This window comes from Muntiacus reevesi, chromosome X (assembly GCF_963930625.1).
Source record: "Muntiacus reevesi chromosome X, mMunRee1.1, whole genome shotgun sequence".
Lineage (NCBI taxonomy): Eukaryota > Metazoa > Chordata > Mammalia > Artiodactyla > Cervidae > Muntiacus > Muntiacus reevesi.
The window spans coordinates 96,189,940-96,207,747 of record NC_089271.1 but is presented as its reverse complement, the minus strand read 5'-3'; the positions used below and the strand labels follow the sequence as shown (position 1 = coordinate 96,207,747).

Here is a 17,808-nt window from a genome sequence, read left to right as displayed (position 1 = left end):
GAGGGGGGCACACAATTCAGCCTATGACAGAGAGTAATGAGCATATTCAACACTCAGATTTTTAAAGTTTCTGTTAAGAAAGAAAGCAGTGTTTATACCAGTCTCAAGCAAACAATTACAGGCAAAAAACGAATAGGTGGAACTTTAACTGCTGTCTTAATTTGGAAGAGAACTTTCATGAGTTCCTTGGGATCTCAGTTCAGGATGTGTGGATCACCTTCAATAAGATCAGCCTTGCCTTTCAGTAAATCTTAGCTCTATTGTATTAAATCCTAAAATGCAGAAATGGTAAGGACCTAACAGAGCAGAAGAGATTAAGAAGAGGTGGCAAGAATGCACAGAAGACCTATACAGAAAATGTCTTAATGACCCAGATAATCACGACGGTGTGATCAGTCAGCTAGAGCCAGACTTCCTGGAATTCCAAGTCAAGTGGGCCTTAGGAATCATCACTACAAACAAAGCTAGTGGAGGTGATGGAATTTCAGCTGAGTTATTTAAATCTTAAAATGTGATGCTGTTAAAGTGCTGCACTCAATAAGCCAGCCAACTTGGAATACTCAGCAGTGGCTACAGGACTGCAAAAGGACAGTTTTCTTTCCAATCCCAAAGAAGGGAAATGCCAAAGAATGTTAAAACTACTGCACAATTGTGCTCATGTCACATGCTAGCAAGTTAATGCTCAAAATGCTTAAAATCCTTCAAGCTAGGCTTCAACAGTATGTTAACCAAGAAATTCCAGGTGTACAGGTTGGATGTAGAAAAGGCAGAAGAACAAGAGATCAAATGGCAAACTTCTATTGGATCATAGAAAAAGCAAGAGAACTCCAGAAAAACATTTATGTCTGCTTCATTGACCACGTTGTAAAGACTTTGACTGTGTGGATCACAACAAACTGTGGAAAATTCTTAAAGAGATGGCAAAACGAGACCACCTTGTTTTCCTCCTGAGAAACCTGTAGGCAGGTCAGGAAGGAAGAGTTAGAACTCAACATGGAAGAGTGGACTGGTTCAAAATTGGGAAAAGAGTATATCAAGGCTGTATATTGTCACACATTTAACTTCTATGCAGAGTACATCATGTGAAATTCTGGGCTGGATGAAGCCTGAGCTGTGATCAAGATTGCCAGGAGAAATATCAATAACCTCAGATATGCAGCTGACATGACCCTTATGGTAGAGGAAAGAGGAACTAAAGAGCCTCTTGATAAAAGTGAAAGAGGAGAATGAAAAAGCAGGCTTGAAACTCAACATTCAAAAAATGAACCTAATGGCATCCAGTCCTATAATTTCATGGTGAATAGATGGGAAAACAATGGAAACAGTGACATACTTTATTTTCTTGGGCTCCAAAATCACCACAGATGGTGAGTGCAGCCATGAAACCAAAAGACACTTCCTCCTTGGAAGAAAAGCTATGACCAACCTAGAAAGCACAGTAAAAAGCAGAGACACTACTTGACTGACAAAGGTCTGTCTAGTCAAAGCTATGGTTTTTCCAGTAGTCATGTGTGGATGTGACAGTTTGACCAGAAAAAGGCTGGGTGCCAAAGAATTGATGCTTCTGAACTGTGGTGTTGGAGAAGACTCTTGAGAGACCCTTGGACTGCAAGGAGATCAAACCACTCAATCCTAAAGAAAGCAACCCTGAATATTCATAGGAAGGACTGATGCTGAAGCTGAAGATACTCTGAAGATACTCCAATACTCTGGCCACCTGATGCCAACAGTTGACTCACTGCAAAAGACCCTGTTGCTGGGCAAAACTGACAGTAAGAAGAGAAAGGGAAACAGTGGATGAGACAGTTGGATGGCAACATCAACTCAATGGACATGAGTTTGAGCAAGCTCCGGTAGATGGTGAAGGACAGGGAAGTCTGGACTGCTACAGTTCATGGGATGGAAAAGAGTCTAAACAACGATTGTATTAAATTATAAAAGCTGTTGCAACAAGTTGAATGGACCTCTTCTGAGTTCAATCTATGCATCAGGCGCTGTGCTATGCAATCTACACCTATTAGGTGATTCCTATAGGTTTGATAATACTTAATAGATGGGAAAGCAGGCTTAAAGAGGCAACATAGCTGTATTTTTAGTTCTTTATTAAAACAACAGAACGTGCCTTGTCATTAATAAGAATATGAAGGCAAGCCTCATCTGTACTGCAATTTTTAATATTTAATTCAGCAAGCATTAGAAAGGTAAACCTATTAAGTACTGAGATCAGACTCGGGGAAAGATGGGAAGAGTGAGGTAATTAGTAAGACTTTGGACTTGTCCCAAAACGACAATGCCAAAGAATGCTCAAACTACTGCACAACTACACTCATTTCACACGCTAGTAAAGTAATGCTCAAAAGCCAGGCTTCAGCAATATGTGAACTGTGAACTTCCAGATGTTCAAGCTGGTTAGAAAAGGCAGGGGAACCAGAGATCAAATTGCCACCATCCACTGGATCATTGAAAAAGCAAGAGAGTTCCAAAGAAACATCTATTTCTGGTTTCTTGGCTATGCCAAAGCCTTTGACTGTATGGCTCACAATATACTGTGGAAAATTCTGAAAGAGATGGGAATACCAGACCACCTGACCTGCCTCTTGAGAAGCCTGTATGCAGGTCAGGAAGCAACAGTTAGAACTGGACATGGAACAACAGACTGATCCCAAATAGGAAGAGGAGTATGTCAAGGCTGCATATTGTCACTCTGCTTATTTAACTTATATGCAGAGTACATCATGAGAAACACTGGGCAGGATGAAGCACAAACTGGAATCAAGATGGCTGGAAGAAATATCAATAACCTCAAATATGCAGATGACACCACCCTTACAGCAGAAAGTGAAGAAGAACTAAACAGCCTCTTGATGAAAGTGAAAGAGGAGAGTGAAAAAGTTGGCTTAAAGCTCAACATTCAGAAAACTAAGATCATGGCATCTGCTTCTATCACTTCATGGCAAATAGATGGGGAAACAGTGGAAACAGTGGCTGACTTTTTTTTAAGACTCCAAAGTCACTGCAGATGGTGACTGCAGCCATGAAATTAAAAGACACTTATTTCTTGGAAGTCTTGACCATCCTAGACAGCATAGTAAGAATCAGAGACACTACTTTACCAACAAAGGTCCATCTAGTTAAGGCTATGGTTTTTCCATTAGTCATGTTTGGATGTAGAGTTGGACCAAAAAGAAAGTGGAGCATCGAAGAATTGATGCTTTTGAACTGTGGTGTGGGAGAAGACTCTTGAGAGTCCCTTGGACTGCAAGGAGATCCAACCAGTTCACCATAAAGGAGATCAGTCCTGGGTGTTCATTGGAAGGACTGATGTTGAAGCTGAAACTCCAGTACTTTGGCCACCTGATGTGAAGGGTTGACTCATTTGAAAAGGCCCTGATGCTGGGAAAGATTGAAGGCAGGAGGAGAAGGGGAAGACAGAGCATGAGATGGTTGGATGGCATCTTCGACTCAATGGACATGATTTTGGGTAAACTGAGGTAGTTGGTGATGGACAGGGAGGCCTGGCATGCTGTGGTCCATGGGGTTGCAAAGAGTCAGACACAACTGAGTCACTGAGCTGAACTGAACTGGGTTGAACTGGATTTGCCCCAAGAGGTTGACTGTGTAACTGGGAGAGAGGAGAAAATGACCAGGTCAAAGAAAGAAAGGATACAGCCAGATGTGGTGCAAAGCCTTGGGAGAACTTTGGCCAAGAGGACACTGATCCCTACAGAGAGGATGTGGGAAAGCTTGGAGGTACAGTCCGAACTGAGCTGAGTAAACCACAAGAGACATGAAAGCAGGCGGGTTCCCCAAATCTTTCTCCACTCTTTAACAGCATAAGTTCCTGAAGCTGAGCAGACAGTTTGAGCCCAGGTGGGAGCACTTTCAGACAGAAGATCAATGTCTGAGAGCAAACCCCTGGCAAGGGGCACACTGTGTGGAGCCAGTGCAGTGGAGGAAGGAGAGGGCCACCTGTAGGCTCTGTGTGAGTGGCAGGTGTAGTCGGTTGGTATGGAGAGTGTCTTTATAAAATTAGGAAGCCAACATTCAAAAACCAGATCTCTTACTGAACTTCAGGTTTTTTGGCCATTCTGGGCTAATCAAAAGACCTGGCACCTGGCCTGCACACCTGCCTATTGTGAGTGGCAACTCCTCCTGGGCTAGATCATGCTCTCTCTGTGTGTTCTAGCCCCCTCACTCCCTGTGGTTTTCCCCCACTGACCCACTTCTTCAACCTATCTGCCAGAGCCCTGGAGCAGCAGGGACACTGTCACTTGGCTGAGTCTCATGGTGAGTCAGAGGACTAAAAAGGTCAACAGGTTCTTTGCTCAAATCTTGTTGCTACGATTTTACTACCTGTTATCTTGGCTTCCTCAACTGTTAAGTGGGTGTAATGGTATACTCAAATCTATAGCGACCACTCAGTATGTGTGATTTGCTTAGCATAGCATCTGGGCCCATCAGTTGAGTTCAGTTGCTCAGTCGTGTCCAATTCTTTGTGACCCCATGGACTGCAGAACGCCAGGCTTCCCCATCCATCACCAACTCCCAGGGCTTGGTCAAACTCATGTCCATCGAGTCGGTGATGCCATCCAAGCAACTCATCCTCTGTCACCCCCATCTCCTCCTGCATTCACTCTTTCCCATCATCAGGGTTTTTTTTTTCCCCCAATGAGTCAGTTCTTTGCATCAGGTTCCAGAGTACTGGAGTTTCAGCTTCAACATCAGTCCTTACAATGAATGTTTGGAACTGATTTCTTTTAGGATTGACTGGTTGGATCTCCTTGGAGTCCAAGGGACTCTCAAGAGTCTTCTCCAACACTACAATTCAAAAGCATCAGTTCTTTGGCCTTCAGCCTTCTTTATGGCAAAGTCATAACTTTGACTAGACAGATCTATGTCAGCAAAGTAATATCTCTGCTTTTTACTATGTAGTTTAAGTTGGTCATAGCTTTTCTTCTGAGGAGCAAGTGTCTTTTCATTTCATGGCTGCAGTCACAATCTGCAGTGATTTTGGAGTCCAAGAAAATAAAATATCTCACTGTTTCCATTGTTTCCCCATCTATTTGCTGTGAAGTGATGGGACCAGATGCCATGATCTTAATTTTTTGAATGTTGAGTCTTTAGCCAACTTTTCATCCCCCTCTTTCACTTTCACCAAGATGCTCCTCAGCTCCTCTTTGCTTTCTGTCACAATGGTTGTGTCATCTGCATATCTGAGGTAATCGATATTTCTTCTGGCAATGTTGCTATGCCAACAGCAAGCTGCTCAAAAACACTGCCCAGATCCCCAGAGGGACACGATAGCAGGCTGGCAACCAGGTGGCATGGAGCACACTTTTCTGCCCTTGCAGTCAAAGGTAGGTCCCCAAAGCAGATGAAAGACCCCAGCATAATTTTCCTGGTCCCCTTCCCCATAACATCTTTGTGCACCAAATTTATCCCAGCCTTTCAACACATGGAACCCTCCCTGGTGTCCTAGTGACTGTGCGCTGCTACTACACCCAGCATACAGATGTGAAAACTGAGGCTGGAAAAGGGTCATCACTGGCTCAAGATCTAAAACCCTGGTCCCTGAGCCATGATGCCACAATGCCAAGGAAAAACCCAGGCAAGGACACTGATCTGGGCTGCTCAGCCCTGCACTGTGCAGCTGATGGCCACACACCCTCATGGATAACCCAGGTACCTGGAGGGTCACTGGGGCACAGAAGCCGGTTGGGGTGGGCAAGCAAGAGGCAGCTTCCAGATCATGGGCTAACCGGAAACCACACTTTTGCTCAGGATAAACCTGGCATTTGCAATTTAGGGTCCAGGTTAATCCTAAGAAAATGATTAGTTACCAAGCATGGAGCAAGTGAGGCCCAGGTGCCACTCCCTAAAGGCAGCTTTCCATCTTGTCCAAAGGTAACACTCAGGTTTCCCCAAGACAGAGAAGGCAGCCCAGCAGGGCAAGTAGCACCAGCAGCAGCACAGTGCCCTTTCCGCTCACCTCCTCTACATGCATTTCCTATCGACACTTGAAAAGTGTGCTATGAAAGCAAGTCAACCAGGTGAGCCTAATGCTCCTGAGCTTCCGGTGTCATTGCTTGTATCTCAAAACCAGAGACTCCTGAATCACGTTAACACCCCAAAATTGTGTGCATGGACCCAGGTTTTCTGGGGCTGTACTGGGAGACCACAGAGGGCTCCGGATTCCTGAAACAAGACAGTGGACAGGTTTTCAGCATTACCAACTAGTGACTACACGTGCTTGCCAAGGGTCCTTCTTCTTTTTTGCTCTAGGTCCTCCCATTCTACCACAGAAGACCATGGTTGGTACCAAAAGATACCACATACTGAGGCTGTTTGGCAGATGGTGGGGTGTGTAGTTATCTAGGTTGACCTGGGGCTGGCCCTTGGTCCTGCCTGTCCCAGGAAGGGCATCCCTGTAGGCAGAAGGCTGGAGGAAGGTAACACATCCAGTACCCCTGGGCCTCTGTCAGTCCTCTGAAAGTGTTGGGTCTTATTGGGGCTAGGATCACTTGTTCCCAATGCTTTGCCCAAAAGTCTTGGGGGCCACAAGAGTTTATGGATTTAGAAATCATTGACGGGGACACAGAGATCATCAACACCGAGGCAGGGGCTGGCAAACACACTGACGTGGCTGCAGTGAACCATGTGACTGTTAATACCAAGTGAGCTACGTAGGGAAAATTCGGGATACTATAAATAGCTTCTTGGTATCATCCATTTTTGGTTTTACTACCAAAAGTGCTTAGGTCAAGCTGGTGAAAACACTTGGCTGCTGAAGTGTTCTGGGTGATGGAGTGGTGGAAAGCAGATAATGGACCTGAGGCAGTGGTCAGATGCTGTCTCCTGCACAGTTCAGGGAAGAGGCCCCCAGCTTCATGGATTCCTGGTCCTGCTACAGTCCCCAGTTCACAAAGCCTGGCAGTTTGACTCAGCTCACACTGCCTTCTGTCCCAGGTGCCACTATGTACATCTTTGCTCAAAATCTGCCAATGGCCCTCAAGTCCCAACCCAGGCCACATCCTATAGAATCTTTGGCACTGGGGGCCAGTGGTGTCCATGTTCTCCTCTTTTCCTAATTGGAGGCTCTTCACTGTCTCCCTGTCTCCCAGCTGCAGGCTTCAAAGTACATGGCTGCATTCCCACTCATTCTGGGGAAACCTCTCTTGGCAAGAGATGCCTCTTCAACTACTATTCAGAGTAGGTGCTTTCTGGTTTACAGACTGCTTTTATGTGAATTATCCCAGACTGCCTCACTCTCATCAGATACACCGGAAAATAGGACTATTCCTAATGGGGACATTTCACACCATGTTCATCGTTCAGATAAAGAAACGGAGACTCAGAGAGGGAGTGATTTGCTGAGACTCACGCTCCAGCACTGGTGGTGCTGGGGACCAATCCAGCTTTGAGATGGCAGAGCAGAGTGTCTGCTTCCTCCCACACCACCTCTGTGGAGGACCAGAGCCTGCCCAGCCTACCTGGCTGCTGCACATGCCTGCACGCAGCCTTGCCTCTGCAGGCAGTGGATGAAACTTCACAGCGCATCAAAGGCTTTAGAAATCCTTTGCCGAAAATCCCTCAGGGAACCTATACAGATAGTGTCAGGCTGGGGGCCCTCCACAAGCTCACTTGCTTCAGCTACACACCTGGGCTCAGTTCCCTCCACGGGTCTGACCCTTCTGGGTGCCCTTCCTCCATTTCCCTGCCAAGGAGACCCTCTTCACTACAAGACCCAGCACAGATGGCCCTCCCATCTGAAAAGCCCTCCATGGCCCCTCGATGTGACTCAGGGATTGGTTCCCCAGGCTTCATGCCCCCCAACCTCTGCCTCATTTCAGGCTCTGTGCTTTACAGATCTGTCTGGAAGATGCACTCCAGCCTCCCCATCCCCAGACCTAAGTGATGCAGGTGTGAATGGATACGTGACGCCCTGCACGCCCTACCATCAGGGCCCACTGTGGACACCTCAATGCCTGTCTGTGCTCTGCACCTCCCGACGGGCTGGCAGGAACTGTCAGGTCAACATTGCAGGTGATGGGTGCCCTGCCCGGCCATGTCTGCTCCCTGTCCCCTTGGTGGTTAAGTCCCCAGCCAGCCTCTTGCACCAACTCCCTACCCTCCCCACCCCTGGGAACAGCCTCACGAAGGACCCATCCCAAGAAGGCTGGCTCTGGAGTGGTCTGAGGAGAAGTGGCACGATGGGGTCTTGGTAGGGGGTTGACATCCCTGCCCCATGGGTTATGAGGACCCATCCTGGGGGTAGTCAGTGTGTACTCAGCCCTGGGCTCAAGGCCACAGCCCAGCTGCTAGAACTTGTGCTGGGTGGCAAGGGGAGAGGAATTCCCTGGCAAGTGAGAAGATCTAGGTGTGTGGAACGTGGAGGGGGGGAATACAGGAAAGTGACTTCCTTGCTTTGCTGTCTGCAGGGAGCTGACCAGCCTAGGATGAAGAACAGCGAGAACCAAGGGAGGGGGCAGGGTCTCCCCAGTAGCTGGCAAAGCTTCAGGCAGGGTTAAACATTGGCCCAGGATTCGACAGGAGTGGCTGAACTTAAAGACACTGAATGTTCCGCCAAGGCAGGACTGACCCACTGGTATCTGATGTCCTCTCAGAAAAAAATGCATCAGTGACACAAAGGCCAGGGAGACTGGAAGGCAAGCCCCAGAAGACTGGGACATCCCAGACATCTCTGAACTTCTAAGCTGGTGCCCCCCACCCTCAAGGGAGCAAACTGGACCAGAGGCCTCCCTCACAGGTGCCCTCCATCCCAGGAAGCAGGGGAACTGGCCGCCCCGATCTGTGGCACAGCCCACAGCACTACCAGGATGAGAACAAGGAAGCATGGGAAGAACTGGCCACCTACTTCCCGGCCACCAAGCAGAGACTGCAGCAGAGGTCGTGGGGTTGCACTAGGCAGCCAGGAGCCAGGGACCATGATGAGGGCTGCTGCCTCCCCGGAGGCCGGACCCACAGAGCAGGGAAGGTGGACCATGCAACGCGGGCTCCCAGAGCTTTGATAGGTAGGCAACCAACCAAGGTACAGTCCAAAACGACACTGAGGACAAGGGCAGCCACCCCGGTAAACAGGTCAAAATACCTCACCCATGTTTGGCCCCTGAGCCAGTTCTCAGGTCTGGAACTGAGGAACAGGGATGGGGCAGGTCCCTGGATGAAGGACGCTACTGCACCACAGCAAACAGACATGGGAACAACCCTAGGCCTGCCCAAAGGGATCTCGGGCTCTGAGATGGTGAACCCACACAGGCAGGTGGGACGACCAGAGGAATGGAAGTTGCCAGACACAGGGTCAAGTTGACAGCAATGTGAGAGACATGGTTAACTCTGACTCTGTGGCCCCTGTGGGATGACCCCCTGGGCTGGGCTTTCTGGGCACAGGGGCTCAGCCGTCAAGAGACATGGAGCTAGTCCCGAGGATTCGTCAGTTGGTTGAGCTGGGAGGGCCTGAGGCCTAGAATGCAGTATCCCCCAGAGCCAGGTTCAGGGCTTAGCGAGATGTCTGTCGAGGAGTCCTTCAGAACCTGGGGGAACATGTGATGTGAGGGAAAGATGGTAAGGCCAAATGGAAACTTGGTGTGAACTCCAGTGGGTGAAAGAGAAACACAGAAAAAGAGGGGGGATACACGCCCCACTCATGAACTGGGGAACCTTCTCACCTCTGGTGGCAAATCATGGGCATCCTCTGCTCCTGACCCCTCACACCCACTCTGCTTGGCCAAGTCACCACAGTGGGCACACAGGTACTCAAAGGATAACCAATGGGGCTCCCACCCAGAGTACAAGAGTCCCCTCACTGAAGTCCTCTCACCATTGGTATGGGATGGCAATGTGCACTCCAGTTTGCCCTCCCTGCTCCTCGTTCTCAAAAACTAAATAGCTGGATCTGGTCTGTGCGCCTCAGCATGGTGTCTGGAAGCCCCCTCCAATGCTGGGGGGTGTGGCACCTGGGTCGTGGCCAACCTGCCCAGATGGAGGACAGTGAAGAACATGCAGACCCCAGAGCTTGGGAGTGATGGACACGTGCAAACCAGCACCTCACACCCCCGGGTCAAACGTGATATAAAGGCCTGTGATGTGAATGCGAGCAGGGCAGCACCAGAGGCTTACAAACGCTCCCCCAGTCAGCCTGGGTGGTGCCCCATCCCCTGGGCAATCAGTACCCCAAGTAGCGGCAGCAGAATGGCCACCCGTGTCCGCAGGTCCCATGTGTGCCGCGTCTTCTCAAAGAACTGCAGTGGAACTGAGATGAAATCAGAAATGCGTCTGGTTCTCAGGCTGGCCCCTCCATCTGGCCTGTATGGAAAGGGCTGTGGTCAACGGGAGCTGCCCTGGGGACAGAGGGAAAGTAGGTCTGGCTGACCTCCCGGAGCTACACAGCTGCCCCTGGGCTTTTCCTGCATGTGAGAGTCCAAGACCCAGAACCAAAGCTAGGCAGGGACCGAGGGACTGACACGGATGTGAAGGGCCCCTCTCTCACGGGCAGAGTGCTGGACACCAGAGCAGTGTCTCCTTGGGGACTGCTCGCCCCAGGTGCCAAGCCTGGTGGTGGATGGTGACCCCCATTGGGAGGGCATGATGGACACATGCTGACCTGTGGGGCACTTATGGCTCTGAGACACCAAGCCAATACTGAGTCCATTGCTAGCCTGCAAACAGAAGAGGACAAATCTGCAATACAAACACCAGGGCGGGATGAGCGCCCAAAAGAAGTGCTCACAACTCGGCACAGAAAGGACACACAGCTCAGCAGAAAAATGGGCAACAGGCATTTCAGAGAGGAAACCACATCGTCCAAGGAGGACACGAGGGAAACCGAGAATCTGGATCGAGCGCTCCCAGGAGCAAAGTGGAACCCTCACCAAGCCTCAGAGACCCAGATGGGGTGGGAGGCAGCACTCCCCGGGGCTCGGTCTGCACATCTGGGCACGTGAGGAGAGCTGGCGCCAGCAGCTGGAAAGGGACAGGTGCAGAGAAACGCCACAGATTAGGTCCTCACAGCTGCCCCCATCAGCAGCCACACATCATAGGTGTCCAGTTCAGTGGGCAAGGTCTTGTTCAGAGCCAGGATGAGGGAAGAACAGCAGCAGCTCACCTACCATTCACAGGACCCTCCCTCATGATCTGAAACCACTACCAGCACGTTTGGGGGTATATGGAGTTAGCTGATAATCACTCTTGGGGCAAGGAGGAGAGCACCAGCATGAGGGAGCTGGGTGTGGTGATCGCTTGGGTCCCTGCAGCACTGAGGCCTCAAATCCAGGAGGCAGCCTCTGCCCCTCAACTCGTGGCTGGGAGGCTTCTGCAAGGAGAGAAGAGGCTGCATGTTAGAAGGGAAAGCTCTGCTCGGACTCAACATTCCCAAAGCAGCAGTTGCGTGGGCGCCCAGGTAACGGGAATCAGTGAGACACCGACCCTGCCTTCCAGGGACTCGGTGACCCTCGGGGGTCCAGACTCATGCACAGCAGCCACAGCCTGGGAGGAAAAGGAGGGCAAAGGCATCAGCAGGAAGATCCAGGGCGCCCCAGAACTACCAGATGAGAGCAAGGGACACTTGGGCAGACGGAAAAGAGCAAGACGGACACTTATGTTACTGTTGTGCCTGGAAGGAGGACAGAGGGTTGTCAGGACGAGAGGAGCCAGCCGTCTAGGGGCAGGAACTGCAGGAGCTGAACTGTGGGGTCCTGGATGTGCTCTACACAGAGCCCAGGGCCAGCACAGTCACCCAGAGTGCTGGGCGATGAGGAAGGAGACCTGGGACCACAGGAAGCCCCCCAGGGCACCACGGTCAGGTTGGGGCTTAAACAGGAGAGGGCTCAACTGTGGTTTCCATCCGGGGTTGAGGACAGATGTGCACGCAGTGTGACACAGAATCAATGGTATGTACAACACCAGCTGGAGATGGAGAGACAGGTTTCCAGGCTAGTGGGGGGCCTAGGCTGACAGCACCACCCTGGCCCATGAGGCCTGAGTTCAGCTAGTAGCAGTGGGGACAGGAAGAGGAGCATTTACCGTGATCAGGCACTTGGGAGGCAGGGACACAGCAGGCAGGGCGGTGGATAGGAACAGAGTCAGATGGTTGCTCTGGGTGAGCTGAGCTCCCAGACGAAAGGAAGAGTTCAGGAAACAGTTCTGAAGGCAAAGCTGCCTTTCTCTGAGACATCTCAGGTCCCAGGGGCAGCAGGAAACACATTGAGGATTTTCTTTTGCCTCTGCAAAAAAACAGATAGACTGTTGCTCAGCACCGGGCCAGCAGTCCCAGGGTGGTTTGGAGGGGAGCCAGCCTCAGCCCAGCGATGGGGAACTATGCCCAGAGGTCGTGCCTCTCTCCGCTTCCCTGGCCCCTGGGGTCCACTCTGAAGTTCAGATGCAGTCGCTGAAGACACTGGGTCATGGTCACTTTGACTCTCGCCGATTCTCGCAGACTGGACACCTATGGCAAGGACTCAAAAGGGCACAGTCTGGCCTCTGCCATGAAGCTGGACAGGCCCACTCTCCATGGGTTTCCTAGGCAAACAGCTCCATCTTTGCAGCCACGCCCTGCCTCTGATGGCTCCACCCCACCCACAGCCAGGCAGGAGCCTCACCCCAGTCCCACCCCAACCCAGCCCAGCCCCAGCCCCTTTCCTTCCCAGTCCAGCTCTGCTCCACCCCGCCCCACCCCAGTCCCAAGTATTTCTCCAGAAGCTCCACCTCACCCCGGTCTTTCCCATACTCTTCCTCCCACACTGCTCCTCCCACCTCCTCCCCTCTCTTCCACTAGGCTGCTCACTTCCTGGTCCTCCTCCAGGTCCCACTCCAGGCCCCTGGTCTCGAGGCTCCTCCCTGTCTGACCTTCCAGGTGCCTCAGAGCTGGGCGGATCTTAGTTTGTCTCCTAGCAGACAGCGCCAGTGAGGGAATGCACCTTTGTTCCTACATGCGTGTCTATGTAACTGCATGCCTGCGTGCCTACGTACCTGCGTGCCTACGTGAGTAAGGGAAGCCATACACATTGGAAATGATGGGCGTCAGTGTTTGTGGGCACGATGCGACTGAGGCCAGCCGGTGCTGTCAGCTGTCTCGGTCCCAGTGGCAGATCACTGTCTTGCCTGGTGGCCGCAGCCCAGCCATCCCAAAGCGATTGTGACTCTCTCTGCTTGCAGGAAGGCGGAGCCTGCCTCATGTACAGATGATACCTCCAGGCGGGGGTTTCCAGGCTCTGGGACAAGGAGTGCTTGCCAGGGGGCCGAGGCAGACCTTCTGGCCCCCTCCACGGCCACAATCCCCGCCCGCTTTCTTTCCACGTGTGCATCCCAGTGATGCCCTGGGCCACATGGGAAGATGCCAGCAGACTTGCCCTCCAGCCTCCTACCCTGCCCCTGGACTATGACCTCACACAAGGCCCACCCTCCCCCTGCGAGTCGTCCCGACCCAAGCTTGACCCTGCAGGGCTCAGCTGCTTGTCCCCAGTTCCCCTCCTGGTGGGGCCCAACCACCAGTCCATGGAGGGCAGCCCACTGACTGTGGCGGGCCCCGGATCCTTCCAGAGTGGCAGTGTGAGGGAAGCAGTTGTTTTCTCCTGTATTGCAGGGTCTCCTGGGCTGTAAATCACAATCACTCCTGGGAGATGGGCTTATGTGCTATGGACTGAGACATCATGGGGTCCCTGTCCCAGCCACATGAGGACAGGCCAGCTGCTGTGATGAGCACAACCCACCCTGAGGGAAACTGCTCATGTGTTTCTCATCAGTTGGGCCCTCCTGGAAAACCGTGGCTTGAGGGCCCTGCCAAGGAGAAGACCGTGGTAGCTGTTGTCCAAGATTGCTGTATTGTCACTGGTGACTTTCTCCCTGTTCCTCTGGTCCTCGTGCAGGTGAAGATGCCCAGTCAAGCAGGCAGAAGCATGTTTTCTCCTCTGGCCACCAAGCAGGCACCCTCTGCTTTGAGTGGTAGGAGTGCTTGCAGTCACTTCTTGCTCAGGGATTCCACCCACACAGGTGAGATTTGGAGGCTCTCAGGAGGAAGGGATTGGGTTGGCTGAGAAACTGAATGGTGGCCACTGGGCAAGCCTGGGATCCAGTCACATACCCCAGTAGAAGACACAGCAATGGCCAAGCCCCGGGGCCAGCCAGGTCCTTTGTAACCAAGCCAGACCCGGTGAAGAGTGTGACCCTTTGTCACCCAGCAGGTGGGCAAACGTTCAACCGAATGATGATGCTCAGGGCCAGCCAGTGCATGAGGCCATGACACCCTTGCCTGTGGTTGGTGGAGTGGAAACAGGGGAAGCCTTTGTGGGAGGCCATTTGCTGGTGTGTGTCAGCACCTCGGGTGTGTGTCATGTGGCCTGGGCCACCTCCTGCATGGTTTTTCAATGAGTGTGTGGTCATGTCGAGTGGCTGTATTGGCAGAATGAGCTTTCCCTTCCCTTCCGTCAAGAGGGAAGCATCAGTAACTTGTGGGACCCCTGACACTGGCAGGTGTATACAGACACATGAAGATGTGCAGACGTAGAAGAGTGTGCCCGAGGTGCTGGGAGTGGAGAAGCCATCCCCCCACTCCCCACTTGCCCCTGCAGAGAGATGTTCAGACAGGGCTGACACTCTGGCTTCATTTGCCGGCAGTCACATCCGAATCACACTGGGTGGCTCATACTAGGATCCATGTTGGTTCAGGAGGCCCGGCAGCCGAGGTCGAGGTGTTGGCTGGCGTTGGCTCTCATGAGGGCTGTGGAGCGTCTCTCCCACCTCTCCTCCATCTCTTCCAGGGCATTGCTGGCCTTGGTGGGTGTGTCTGGGCTTGGAGAGCTCTGCCTTCCTCTTCACGCCAGTTCCCTCGTGTGCCTGTCTGTCTTTAAATGTGCCCTTTATATGGAGACAGCTGTACTGTTAGAGGAGGGTCCATCCTTATTGTGCTCACTTGACCTCCATCAGCTCTGTGAAGAACTTTCCTTTGTCTGTAAGGTCACGCCAAGGTATTTGGGATTGGGACTCCAGCACCTGACTCTGAGGGTACACAATGTGAGTCCTCACACCCTACAAAGGCTCTGAGGAAGGAACACACTGGAATGTTAAAAGGATGGAAAGATGGCCTTTGTGGCTACTGGGGGTGAATCCAGGGTTGAGAAGAGCAGGCCACCAGGGTAGGAGCTAGATCACATAGGGCCTCGTGGGCCTGTGAGAACTGTGGCTCTGCTGTGCTCCAGGAGGGAAAGGCCCAGAAGGCCCTGAGCGGGGTGCCCGTGGGACCTTGTCCCCATCCTCACAGCCATGTGGAAACGGAGGCCCCTTGCAAGGTGCTGAGACCCTGCTGACGTTAAGGCTCGTGGCTCTGCTCCTCTGCCTCCACCCCCCTCCAGTGAGCAGGGACCACCCCCCTCCAGGTACAGGGAAAGAAGTGAGAATGGTGGTGCGTGTGTTCAAGTCCCCTGCAGTCATGGGCTACATATCTATGCCTCCGTGCCTCCTCAGCTGTCGAACGAGGTGACGATAACCTAGTGGATTATTTGAAGTCTGAATTCTGTGATCCCTACATGGTGCCATCCTAGGCCCTGGTGATGACATGGAGTGCACCCATCTCAGTAGTTCCTGCTCTTCTTTGTTCTTTCTCTAGGCTCTGAGCAGGGCCCGGGACATCTGCTGACAGTGGAGGCAGTGGTATGGGAAGGACTGGGTGGAAAATGGCTCCCAAAGTTACAGGGAAGACACCTGGCAGGGCTTTTGAGGTCCAGGGTGCCCCATGGCCGAGTCCACATTGGTTAGCATAGATCTGCCCTCATCATCCCTGGGCTAAGACGGGGGATCTGCAGAGCATGGGCAGTGATGGGGCCGCAGAGCTGAAAAGTGGGGTGGTGGCAGGGAGTGGGGGAAGCCAAGCCCAGGACAATGCCTGTCTGTGCTGGGAGAGGACCAGAGCCTGGTCTCTGAGCTGTGAAGCCAGGGGGCTTGTGCTCCCTCCTCAGTGCTCTCAGGGTTTCAGGGCCCTCTGTCTTGGATCTCACCTCATGCCTTTCTCCCACCGTCCCACCCTCCTTGCTGACCTCCCCACAGACTGCATGGGATGGATGGGTCCTCTGGGTTACCACTGTGCCATCAGTGAACTGTGTGGAGATAGATGGAAAGAGCCAGCTTTCTCTGACCCATGCTTTCTGTGTCAGCAGATTTGGAGGATGCTCAGGCTCGTGGGGCTGAGGTCCAGCCCAGGGCTGTGAGCTTGCAGGCCACTGAATCACACTCCTGACCTTTGTGGTTTTGTGTTTCTGCAGCCACATGAAGACCTGGGAGCCCTGGGAGATGAAGTTCGGCTGTCTGCTCTTCTGATGGCCCTATGCGCGTTTTGTCTTAAACGGTGTCAAGACCCTGGAGATGGAGATGCCATAGCAGCCCATGCTACGTGGCCACCAGCACTATACACTGGCCATCCACATGGCACACCGGGACTGGGAGGACGCGGCCTGGCGGGAGCTGCTGGAGCAGAGGCTGGGGATGAGCCCCACCCAGATCCAGGCCTTGCTGCGGGACGGGGTAAAGTTCAGTCATGGAGTGATCGTGGGTAAGTGATGCCCTGCCTCCTGCTGCCCGCATGGCCCCCAGCACTGCCCTGGATCTTGGCCGGATTGTGCTTGTTTGTTTTCTGTTGAACTAGTTTGTGAGGTTGGGCGTGGCGGCTGAGGTTTCTTCAGAGGGACAGCAAGGGTCCCTGGGCTGGGAGCCAGCTGCCCGAGGTGCCTGATCACCACTCTGGGCCTCAGTCCCCGTTTGTGCTTGAGGCAGAGGTGGGTCCAGGTCTGCACGTGGCACTTGTCTGTGTGTCTGTTTCCCCACGTGTGTCTGTGTGCCCGGCAGAGACCATGAGAGGCAGTAAAGCACAAAGCCTGGGTTCCACACCCACACTGCCTGAAGCAGGGCCTAAGCAAGTCCCCTGACTCCCCAGGGGTGAGGCCCCACAGCAACACCTGTCTGCTGGTAAATCCCTTGGGGACCTGATGTCTGCTGGCCCCTGCTGGGGCCCTCCTGCTCTGTCCCTGTGGGCTGCAGTGGGCAGACTGAGAGCTGCCCGTGGCCTGGTGGGTTCATGGGGCACCAGGCCTCTCCGTTTCATTTTGCTCCCTCCCTCGCTTGGCCTCGCTGTGAGTTCCCTTTGCTGAGGTGAGCCCGTCTGAAATGCTCAGCCAGAGGACCCAGTTCACCTCGGGTTCCCTCCATGATATGGTCTTAGTCTCAAGCAGGTGCAACTTTGAATGACCTTGTTCTCATTCTGTGTCCTGTCTTTGCACACATCTCATGGTCATCGGGAGCATTTTGCTGTGCCTAGAAAACCTAGGTCCCGACTAGGTGGAGGAGCTGGAGAATCAAGGCCTGCTACCCGACCTGCAACAGAAGTACATGACTGCGCTTGCCAACCCCCGCTGGCTGCTGCAGTCCATCGATGGGAGGGGGGGGAAGGACATCTTCCAGGTGGACATCCTCCAGCACCTGGTCCTCTTTGGGCAGGAGGCCTGTCCAGACTGGGCTCTCGAGAGGAAAGTGACCGAGAGACCAGAACATGCTGATACCATGCAGTCACCATAGCGCTCGGACTTGCCCATCTGGTTCTGTCTGAATCGATCCTGTGCTGTGGTGCCCACTTGGTGCGGGGCTAGGGACAGGGACTCCCCTCATGTGATGCTGCTCTGGAATCAGTGAGAGTCTCTGGGACTTAGACCTTTATGAATTGATGGCGTTGCCAGTTGTTTTGGCCCTGCTGGATCTGGGTGGTTGAGAGAAATGTGTTGTGGAAACAGGTTAGTGTTTTTCCCTCTCTGT

The 17,808-nt window shown here is 52.6% G+C and overlaps 1 pseudogene; it reads left to right on the top strand.

Moving 5' to 3' along the window:
• The first annotated feature begins 16,296 nt into the window (after positions 1-16,296).
• LOC136154597 (protein EOLA1-like) lies at positions 16,297-17,574 on the top strand (annotated as a pseudogene).
• Positions 17,575-17,808: the final 234 nt, after the last annotated feature.